Genomic DNA, 9,301 nt, shown 5'->3' on the forward strand with positions numbered 1-9,301 from the left:
CATCCCAAATTTTCAATTTGGAATGTTATACACTAGATCATTATTGCATATCATATTTAATTGCATTCTGGTTGATCCTAGAAATTCTACGCAACTCAAGGACCCTCGGAGAGAGTTGGGGATTTCCTTATTTTCATATTTGAGTTTTCTCAAATTTTGAAAATAGGATCATTTGATTTTATTTATTTTATCTTCAACTATTTCTACTACAAAAATATGAGAGAGGGAATAAAATGGCTTTCCCAAAATAAAGAAATATTGAGGATTTGCTAAAAAATCAAATAAGATTTTATTTTGGTTTTATTTGCTATTTTATTTGAATTTAGGAAAAATGCGCATTTTTCAAAATTGCATTTAGGCCCTAAATAAATGTTCAACCCGTGCGGCTTGATTTTAGAAGCCGGGGAAAATTTATTTCGGGATTTTTGGAGTCCGTTTAGTATTCCTTTTGTTTTTTTTCTGAGCGTAACTATTTAAAAAAACGTGAACCGACCTATCGGGCCGCGTCCGACCAGGACACCTGGCCCGGCCGGCCTTATATTCCTACCTCGTGCACCTATTGATTTGTTGCCTCTTCCATCTTCGGAGAAGGTTAATTTGATGCTAAAGAACATGTTGAATTGATTTTAAAAATGCATGAGTTAACTAAGGAAAACATCGAGCGTATGAATGCCAAATATAAACTTGCTGGAGATAAGGGTAGAAAAGATGTTGTGTTTGCACCTGGAGATCTTGTTTGGTTACATTTGCATAAGGATAGATTTCCTACTTTGCGCAAATCAAAGCAAATGCCACGTGCTGATGGTCCTTTTAAGGTGCCAGAGAAAATAAATGATAATGCATATAAACTTGAGCTGCCTGCAGATTTTGGGGTTAGTCCCACTTTTAACATTGCAGATTTGAAGCCTTATTTGGGTGAGGAGGATGAACTTTCGTCGAGGAAGACTTCATTTCAAGAAGGGGAGGATGATGAGGACATAAATACCATTGTTACACCCACAACCCCTACCGCTATACATACTGGACCGATTACTAGAGCTCGCGCACGCCAATTGACTTATTAGGTACTTTCGTTTCTTGGTAACGATTCTAATGTTCATGAGAATATGATGTTGCCTAAATTGGATACATTTGTTTTGCTTATAAATGAAGGGCCTAGCTTGGACAAGAAAGATGAACCTTGGAGCAAGTTCAAGCATGGAGATGATGGCATGCGCAAGGGGATCAAGAACGGAGTTACAAGTGATGATTTCAGGACTTTGAAGCCACCATAAGGAGTGCATGAAGCCTTGGACGAAATATACAAGATGTCACTTCATAAATTTCGTCCAGAGGCTATTCTAGGTGCTGTGTCACCTTATTATTGGGCCAGACCCATGTATTTTTGAAATACTTAAGTATAGGCTGTTTTTAGAGTCCGCATGTGTGGGGAAACAAGAGTTAGGGTTGGTTTCGGACCCCTCCTGCAAGGACCACGAAATTCCCCCCTCTTCCTCCATATATACAGCCCTTAGGGCGTCGTTTAGACTTTGGGTTTTGTTTAGATTAAAGTTCGCCATAGCTGCAACTTTGCGTACTTCGTTTGTGTTCAACCACCAGACAAAGGCTTCACAGAACCCCACCTTGATCAATAAAGCTTTCATCTTATATTCGCAATATCCAGATTGCAATCTTAGTTTCTTGCTTGTTCTTCATTTGTCCGTAGGAAACAGACCTTCGTGGTCAGGTTGACCGTGCTCCGGCGTGGTCAATAACCTCTCGGAGTTGGTTTAGCGATTTCTAAGGAGCGACGTCCTTGCACGTTCGTAGTCGGATCGTCAAAGTCAACTTCCTCCAAAACGATAGCAACCATCTCATCGAAAGACGGGACACCTTTGCCTCTATCAAGCTCGATGAGGATAGTGGCACAAAAATTTAATGCAAAATGTTAGCAAGAGTCAATAATGTTGAAAGAGATTCACAAATTCGCAAGTGTAACAAGTAGACCAATAGCAATGAATGGCACACGAAACACACACACAGATAGATAGGGGTCGTGCAACCAAGGAATGAGCTTAAAATGAGGAATCCATGGAAAATGCTCTTGTTGCACAACTCTAGAGAGACGCTAGCACGATTGCTCAATAGGCGGATACGACACTTGTGCACAGCCTATAAGATGCAAAAAGGCAATGACTTCTATCCCAAGTATGCTATGTATATGATGTTCCGGTGGTATGATCCAAGATGATCGGATATGACAATCTTATGCAATGTGGCATGATGCTATGGCACTTCCTTACAACCTCTTTGTTCACTCTTTTGCTTAAAAGCTTTTTTTTGTATGGCCACTTTTGCACAATGCACAAACCAAGATAGCAATTGTGTATATGCTGGAACAAACTTTGTGACACAATGGGTGATACGATTCCAAGATGATATGGTATGTATGCAATGGGAGGTGTAGATCACTAATGTGCACAAGTAACGTTGCCGGCAATACTCAAATGGCTAGTCTCGATAGGCAAGTAACGCAAAATAGGCTAGGGGTTATCAATGCAATGGCAAGGGAATATACAATGGAGGGATACCATGATACCAAGATGATATGGAGGTTACCGTCCTTGGCGATGATGAGTGGCGGTGATCTTGATGGATATACCAAGATGATGGAGACTCGTCCCTAAGTAGCCGAAACACCTTAGGAAACGGAAAAACCGCGAACTCAAAATCTCAAATGTCAAATGTCAAATGGTGGTAGCGGGAATCGGTGGTGGTTGCGGAAGCTCAATGGGATTGCGGAAATGCAATGATGGGTTTTGAGGCGCAATGCGGAAGTGGAGGGTAAGGTGGTGGACTATACACGGTGTCGGCGTTGGAAGCACGGTCCCTAAGTAGCCGAAACACCTTAGGAGACACAACTCACAACACAAACAAAATTGGGTTGGTGGAAGTGTATGGTGGGCAAGCCTATGCGGAAGTTATGGTGGTGGTGGTTGGTGAAGAAGCAATCGTCCCTAAGTAGCCTAAACACCTTAGGTGACTCAAATGACAACTCAAACAACCGCAAATGCTATAGGGAACAAAGTTGGTTAGGTTGTGGAAGTCGGTAGTGGTTATGCGGAGGTTGTGGTGGAAGCCCTAGGGAAAGATGCCAAAATTCCAAAAAATTATTGGAGTCAAATGGTGATGGTAGTATTTTTATGGGAAGAGGGATGTCAAGAGATTTTCAATGAGCTAAAGAACGCGAAAATCGGACTCCGGGTGAATTAGTTATGGACAAAATGGTGAAACGGGAAAGCTGAAATGTACAGGGGTCGGACATCCGGGCTCGGGGCCGGAAATCCGGGACCTGATTTCCAGAACCGCGCGTGAATTGCGCTCCAGGAGCCGGATGTCCGGCTCGGGGCCCGGATGTCCAGCCAGGTGGCCTAGATGTCCGGCCTGAGGCCCGGATGTCTGACCCGACGATTCCAGATCGGGATTTGGACTTCGAAACTCGATTTGGGGGCGGAAATAGATGATTTTAGGGGCAAAATTGCAGAGATTACGTGGATGGAAAGTGGGGAAACTTGGGGATATGCTAGATCCAATCGAAAGCAATCAAATCCATGGATCAAAATCAACAAAATATCATCACACCAACAAATCACAAAAAAATAATTGGGGCTATTTTTGTGGGGAATTTTTGAATTTAGGATGAAATCAACAAAATTAGGCTAGAAAACAATGAGGGAGGCTCTAAAATCCTGATCAACGCGGCTCATGATACCAAGATGATGTAGGGTGGAACCCTATACGGCCGATCTTTCATGAAAGGAGCGGATCCCGCGATGAACACGAAGAACACGAGGGGGGAAACCAGGGGAATCACGAGGGGAAACACGAGAGAAACACTAAAACCAACAAGAATGATCACACATGTGTTAGATACTCGAAACACAAAGAGATACAAGATCTGAATCCAACAAAGGACGGTACATAGGGTAACCGGTTCTTCTCTGTGAGGAGGTCTTGATGGGGCCGCCCAAGAGGGGATCTTGTATCCAAGGTGGATCTTCTCCGAAGAGGGGCCGCAGTCTCTCTCGTGTAGTAGATCCGATATGGATGAGCGAAGCTCTATCTCTCAAATGAGCTATCACAATGCTAACCCTAAAACGTAGGTGGAGGGGAAGTATATATAGTCTAAGGGGCGAAGGGGTACATGGGCCTCGGCCCAGAAGCACTGCACGCACGCAGGGAGCGCCGGATGTCCGGGTGTCGGGCAGGATGTCCGGGGCTTCACGGGGAGCCAGATGTCCGGGCTGGCAGGCCGGATGTCCAGGCCGACGGAGCTGGTCACGGTGCTCTCTAGAGTGGTATACTACTTGACGGATTTCCGGGTGCAGGGCTGCTGTTGTTGTTGACATCTTCAGGGGACGGATGTCCGGGCCAGGGTCGGATGTCCGGGTCCTGGGAGTTGTCTCCGTCTTCTTGTGTCGTTGCTTCCAGGCCTCCCTCGCTGATGGTGTAGTTGTTCCTTGGCACTTGCACTCCTCCTCAACATCCGTGAAACTCCGATAATAGCTATGCATGCACAAGGGAGAAATGTCAAGTAGTATACCATCCTCGAAGGGGTCAAGTGAGCATGTGTAAAGGAGATGATTCACCTTTATGTATGTGAAGTAGATGTCGCACGTGTCACTTGCCAAACGGACTCCTGACATGGTGATGTCTAGAGGATGCTCCGCATCACTCGGCCATACTTTAGGTTGGCCCCCCCTATCATCAAGAGATGGGTGAGGCTGATACCTCCTTTTAGTGATCCGGTAAAGGAAAAAAAGTATCCCACACGTGTTTCCCCAAAGGTGACCCTGGGTTATCAAACCCACGAGAGGAAGGTCCCGTTGAAGGGATGGTTTCGAGTAAGCTTTCGTTAAAGGATTAATTCCAGCTTTTTACCGAATCAATCAAGCAAATTGTGATTCAACACTTATAATGAAAAGAGGTACGAGTATGAGGTATTAATGCTTACAACCATGTATTCGTGTTGGGACCAGATATGATCCTAATTTGTGTGTTGGAAGTCACCCATCGAGATGTGCTTGTTACGAACCGAAGTGGGGGATGTGTCCAAATAACATCTTGACTAGCAAGTGTAGGAACGAAGTATGTCTACCAGAGGGGGGGGAGGTGAATGGGAGTTTTGAAATTTCTTCGGAAATACCAAAACTCTCATAACCCAGCACCGGAGCGAATATAAACAGTGTGAAGTGAGCGAATGTAAACCTACGAATGCAAAATAAAAGCATGCATCGAGACAAATCACATGATTGAAACAGTTCGAATGTAAAGAGGCGTAACAGAGGTAACTAATGATGCTCGATGGCGACACGGAATTTGGTAGACCAGTTCGCCCGTCTGCACAAGCCCTATTCTCCTCGACAATTGGTTCATCAACCAATGTCGATTACTCACGGTAGATAATTGAGGCGATCTCCAAACTGTTACAGACTTCTTCTTCAAGAACCACAATTACTCTTGGTCTCTGAAGAAATTGACACCTAACCATCTAGAGAGTTTGGAGCTCTCAAGAATAATAGGCGGAGCGTACTCGATGTAGATTCGAGTGATGCTAAACCACTATCTAATTTTTCGGCTCTAGCATTTTCTCTCGGTGATTTTTAAACTCAAATCACTCAGGAGAGGTGTCATGGGAAACCACGACCACCTATGGGGCCATGAGCCCCTTTGTGGTTCGGCGGGGGGATGAGCATGTTGCACAAAGAGCGGAGAAGCGTAGCGCAACACGATAGAGATCACGCGGTCGATTTTACCCAGGTTCGTGCCGCCGCGATGCGTAAAACCGGTAGAAAGCTACACCACAACACCAATGTAATGGCATGCAATCTGCCGGCAGAAAGCTCTTAAGAGGGCAGACAAACTGCTGGGATAGTAGTTCACGAGAACGGCTCCCAGGGATTAGTTCTCTCGGCAGTTAGATTATTCCTGGCAGTTTATCTTCCCTAGCCTATGTATCTGCCGGCAGTTCACTTTCTCCTGGCAGACTGGTTGTGCCAAATGAAATACAAGTACCGACAATGTTACTGCCGGTACAAGCATGTTAACCCGGCAGATAGAATGCCATATCATTGTGTTTAACTAGCAGAAACTGTTTTAAGTATGTAACATATACCTAATTAAGAATTCATTTTGGTAATCAGGATAGATCACACAACTTAGACATACACTTCAATGGAAGTTACACATAGGCCTCATCAAAAACCTTAAAACTTCCTTCAATATAAACATAACATGCCAGATACATACAGTATGTTTCTAGATACATACATACAGGAAACAGCCATACATAAGGACGTTGTGCTGGCACAAAAAATACTTATGTTTCTAGATGTGCCACACAACCAAAATGAGCATCCAGTGACTTGTGTAGCAAAACAACCACCAAAATAAGCAGAACCTGCCAATGTCTCCAGGTTCAACAAACTAGATGCACTACATTATCACTACACCAACTTAATTGTATGTCTTCCAAACCTTCAGCCGCTGTAGAACTTCCAAATCGTCAACTGCTTGTATGTAGATCTTACAAACCTCCATCAACTTGTGTGTCTTTGGAAAACTGGAAACTCAAAATGGATCTCTCATAGAATGGTAAACCTGCTGTATCATAAACATGCAACTAGTAATGGAAGCACAAGACACTAAAAATGCAAACTTTATATCACATAAGGACAAGTGTTCTAATGCAAATAGCACAAGTCAATATACATTTCTTCAGGACATCAACCAAACATAGTCCGTGCACTTTGCAAGGAGGCTCCAGGCCAAGCATTTTTCAGCCAAGACTTTTATCCAGACATCAACCAAATATAGTCCTGCTCAGTTTTTAAAAAGGACATCGAGGGATCCAAACTGCTCAGGCTCTGTTTGGGTGCATAGTATATGTAAAATTGTAGTATTCAAAAACTACAGTTTTCAAACCTGTAGCTGCAAAATACCATAGTTTGTGAAAACCATAATATTATACAGTATTTGCAGAATCATGAGACATATCGTACATGCAATATTTACGACGGTATTTTAAACTAAATCACGTGAGTTTGCACAGCCAGCCACCGATACAAAAAATATGTGTACATGTGCCCTTCACCTTTCCACCATATATCTACCTGACGTGTTGTGCAATTCACAAATAATTAAGCTAGACAAACTTACCAATTGTTGATTATTATAATCAAAGAAAAAGACTAGTCCTGCTTCTGGACAGTTTGTCATTCTTATAGCAATCAATGAAAGTCAATCAAGGCCCTTAACAGTTCAGGCAGTGTGTAACAACATAAAAACAAGGCTATTCAGGCAGTGTATAACAACAGTTATATCTGTCGCCGCTGGAGATTCCCCATAGAGGAGCGTCCTCTTTGGTAACCTAAAAAGCCTTGAGCATGGCTATTCAGTGCCGTTCTCAGTTCTTACGCCTGCAAACAGTAACAACTACTGTAGCAACTAGCTAGCTAGAAAAAACGTGAGTTCTATGCATGTGCATGGCCGTCTGATGATGATCCATAATCCATAATCAACAAAATTGCTGTAAGTAACTAATAAGGATGATCCTTGAAGGATGCCACCTGAAGAAAATTTGGTTAGATCCATCTATGCCGATGACTCAAGCACCATGAAAAGATGGTTCATTCTGCATAGCATGGTAAAGAAATTACAAGAATGACACAGTTATATTTGGAAAGAAAGGAATCCAGCCAGAATCCATCTGCAAAATTGGTGGAAGAAATATGTTGGCAATGCACAGCAGTTTCAAACAAACAGATAGATAATCCACGAGAATTAGCAGTACAAATTATGAAGGTCTTCTGACACTAGCTATGGATCAAGTGCCACTTTGCATTATATATTTCAATTATTCACAAAAGTCATGAAAACCAGACTGCTAACGCATGGGGTCAGGTCATGTTCCTATGTTAAGATCAAACATTTTAATGAGAAAATAAGACATTTACTTATTATGCGTCTTAATATTCTGTTCAACCTCCTAAACCATAACATGCAAATAAAACAAGGTTTTTATGTGTTGTTATTTGAAACAAAATAATCATAGTTGACAAACATTTTTCAATTTACACATCTAACAAAATGTACGCATAACCGAACTAATGCTCAAGGCATAAACCATGTGTGATGGCGGTGTATATTGGTTAATTAAAGGTACAAGTTCCATTAGGCTATCAGAATACTAGAGAAGATTATAGAAGAAAATCACTTAAGAATTCTTTTACAATAATGGTTATTTGCTACAAAAGATTTATTTAGTGCGTTGTGACTGTGAGTGTCCTTGTTGAAATCTGAACAGATATACAGGGAAACAAACAGTTGATAGCATCTTGATCCATACATACAGGTGATGAGCTCGATGATGATAGAGGCGTTGTGGCGGTCACTGGTAGCGAGTGTAGAGGATGTGGTGGTGCAACACTTGGTTGATTAATTAGTGGTTGAGCTCGACAGGGCCGCCTGGAGCAGCTCTACCAGCATCCCGGCATCCGTTCTCCACAGCAGCATGTGCTGCATGACTGCACCCCGAGAAGGTGTAGACCCCACGAAGAAGAGGAATCGATGCAGCTCGCAGTTGACCAGCTTGAACTCGATGCCGCGAAGAAGACGACCGTGTTCAGGCAGAGGCGTTGGGAGTGAGAACGAGGGAGTCCTTGGAGAGGCCATCCGGGACGAACTCCTCCGGAGACAGGCGGCTACTCTCCCGGTCTTACCCTCTCAGCGGATCTGGGCGAGGCAGATGAGATGATGAGGGGGGGGGGGGGGGGGGGGGGGGGTTGGTGATGGGGTGGTGAACTACCTGGGCGGCGTCGATGAGGCCCAGATTAGCCAGATCCCGCAGCATCGACAACCAGTGCGGCCAAACCGCCAGATCCCCACCAGTGCGGCCAGACCGCCAGATCCGGCAACGACGAGGCCGGGACACTTCCATGGAAACGGCAGCATAGAGGAGGAAGAGAGGGAGGGCGGCGGCGCACAGGGAAGGGGAACGGGCCGACCAAGAGTAGGGTTTGGGAAGGACAGCGGTTGAGGGTCTCTTTGATTCAAAGGATTTTTATAGGATTTTTGAAGGATTGGAATCTTTAGGAATTTTTCCTACGTTGGTCGTTTGATTTGTAGGATTGAATCTTCTAGGATTTTTTCCTAAGGATTTATTTGTACTGCATTCACAGGAATTCTAACATCCACTCCAACCTCTTGGAAGAAATCCTTTGATTTCCCATGCCACAATCAAACAAACTCAAATCCTATAAGA

The 9,301-nt window shown here is 43.7% G+C and overlaps 1 long non-coding RNA gene across 1 annotated transcript; it reads right to left on the reverse strand.

Annotated features, from left to right (window-relative positions):
- Window positions 1-6,238: 6,238 nt before the first annotated feature.
- LOC123085943 (uncharacterized) lies at window positions 6,239-9,077 on the reverse strand. Its single transcript, XR_006440164.1, has 2 exons — window positions 8,846-9,077; window positions 6,239-8,772 (listed from the first exon to the last, which is right to left on the reverse strand). It is a non-coding gene; the product is annotated as an uncharacterized lncRNA (long non-coding RNA).
- Between the last annotated feature and the right edge of the window lie 224 nt (window positions 9,078-9,301).

This window comes from Triticum aestivum, chromosome 4A (assembly GCF_018294505.1).
Source record: "Triticum aestivum cultivar Chinese Spring chromosome 4A, IWGSC CS RefSeq v2.1, whole genome shotgun sequence".
Taxonomy (NCBI): domain Eukaryota; kingdom Viridiplantae; phylum Streptophyta; class Magnoliopsida; order Poales; family Poaceae; genus Triticum; species Triticum aestivum.